General features: G+C 29.9%; 1 protein-coding gene across 1 annotated transcript in view; it reads left to right on the plus strand.

Moving 5' to 3' along the window:
* The window catches only part of LOC125042492, a 21604-nt gene extending 19835 nt beyond the window's left edge, over positions 1 to 1769 (plus strand). The window contains exon 6 of the mRNA XM_047638133.1: positions 1 to 1769. This exon is cut by the window's left edge and continues 1738 nt beyond it. The gene's annotated coding sequence lies outside the window, so the exon portion shown is untranslated.
* Positions 1770 to 2500: the final 731 nt, after the last annotated feature.

The raw sequence follows: 2500 nt of genomic DNA on the forward strand, positions 1-2500 counted from the left end.
GATTCAAATGTTACTGCCTGTGTGTGGTGCTTCTTGAACAAATCATTTATGAACAATCTGAAGTTTAGGTGATATTCAGCTACCACAGTATTTTGAGATAAGGTATTGTAAGTGTGCATAGTTACCATTGTTAACTAAAGATGATGATTACTTGAAAAACAAACTTTGGTGTACTAGTTTTTGTGAATTTTTAGAGATACTGTTGAAAAAATATATATGTATATATAAAAAAGGTAAGCCTTTTGCTTCTGTTTCTGTATATGATACAGAACATGTGATTCATTCATTTTGAACACAAAAAGTATATTTAGAAAAATTTCTTTTATTTATATTTTTTCTGTATGTTAAGTTTTTAAGCATCCCATCTGTTGTAAAATTTTCATATTTTTTCTAAGTATATGCATGTTATTTTTAACCCAAAAATGGTTTGACAAATTTATTTTAATGCATGTGTTATTAAGTTTTTCTTCTTCTTTTTTTTTTTTTTTGTTCTTTTTTCTTTCACATCCCCCCTTTCTGTGTACATTGTTCTATGTGTCATTAACAAGTTCACTTCTCATTGGGACCAGAATGTATTACAGAGAATTTCTTTGTTTGATAGTATTACCTTTTTATTTTTTTTATTTTATTTTTTTTACTTCAGAAGAATAAACAAATAACTTGTTCTGACAATGCTTAATTGGCGAGAACCGTAGCCCTGGATATCTTTGTTTGTTTGTTTTTCATTCCCTGGATGATATGGATAATGTAATGCCAGTTACATAACCAATTTGTTAAGGATATTTCTAAGTCATTCAAGATGAACTCGTTTACTTTTGTATAAAGACTAAAATGTTATTAGTACATTTTTGTTTACCAAAGAACACAATGTAACAAACATTTTTTTTTAGATGTAGTTGCATACTCATATTACAATTTCTTTTCTTAATTAATATTCAAAGGCTCCATATGTGTCATTTATACTGCAATATTATACAGTATATAATAAGCTAAAATTACAAATTGTTACTGTTATTGCAATATATAAATGTCCTGAAAGACACAAATAAAAAAAAAATGCAAGAAAATATACAGAAACATAGTTATACAAATATATAGCTTTCGTACTTGTTCAATGAAGTCGTAGACATTTGTAAATACCATGCAACCATTGCAAAATAGCCATATACTACAGAGACCATACATAATAGACAAGTCGTATACCATGCTTAAATGTTATCACTAATATGGTCTGTAAGCTCCTTAATGACCACTTACTCTTTTTGCTAACTTATCCAACTGAAGAGACATTTTATACGGAATGGAGCTGTTTTGCCATTGTTGTGTAGGTGTGACTACTACTACGACTGTGACAGTTCTGACGTTGACTTCATTTCCCAAACTTTTTTTTATATATAGCATAAGAACCAAAGTAAGGTTCTGTCGCTCATGTAACTAAAGTGTTTATTTTCATTTTCCCCTTTTAAAAAAGGGTTTTTAAAAAATTAGGTCAAATATGTTTCACGTTACACATCAAAAGCAATATGTACATTTATGATCGTTAAACAAAGCGGCCACAAATCAAATGATTATATGACATTGGCACACTTTATTTTCCTGTGAAGTAATGTTGTTCCTTTAAATATCAAGAAAATTTGACTTCAGTTTCTTATATCTAGTTATTCAACCTGGTGTGTTTTATTTATATAAAAAAAAGGTTAATGAAGCTGCCATGAGCCATGTATATAGCTGTGTTATATTTTAGTATGAAATAAACAATGAACAAACAAGGTTGTTTTAATACCAAAACAAGTAAACCATTTAACAGGAACAAAGATTTACTAAAACCTGATTCTGGAAAATAAGTTCTGGTAAATCATACAAGGGAAAAAAAAAAAAATATGCTAGATTATTTTGTAGAAAATTGACAGTAAATGGATTTGAAAAATAAGGCTTCATACAATATGTACCTCTCCCAGACATTGAAGATAACCATCATGCCCTCGCAGACAAATTTCTACAATTATTTAGGAGTCAAAAGATTTAAGTTTTATTTCCAAGAAAAGCCCAAGGAGGAAACACTAGATGGAAGAAATGAATAAGGTCGATAATTGTTTCTAAAGTTAAAAAATCTAATAACTTAGAAAATCTAAAAAGAGTACCTTATTGTTCCAGTTGGTTCACACTAATAGGAAATGAAAATATTTTTTTTCAGTGATTTACAACTTTCGCAAATATATTTCATAGAGAAGATAGTGAAGGCTTGAAAAACTGCTTTCATCCTTTTTAAACTGATTTTTTCCTCTGATATCTATTAAAACATTTCTGTGAATATGCCAATTTTGTGCATTAAAATTATGCTTCCTATTTATAAATGTATATCTCTCTCTCTCTCCCCTCTCCCTCTCCCTCTCCCTCTCCCTCTCTCTCTCTCTCTCTCTCTCTCTCTCTCTCTCTCTCTCACTCTCACTCTCACTCTCACTCTCACTCTCTCTCTCTCTCTCTCTCTCTCACTCTCACT

This window comes from Penaeus chinensis, chromosome 32 (assembly GCF_019202785.1).
Source record: "Penaeus chinensis breed Huanghai No. 1 chromosome 32, ASM1920278v2, whole genome shotgun sequence".
Lineage (NCBI taxonomy): Eukaryota > Metazoa > Arthropoda > Malacostraca > Decapoda > Penaeidae > Penaeus > Penaeus chinensis.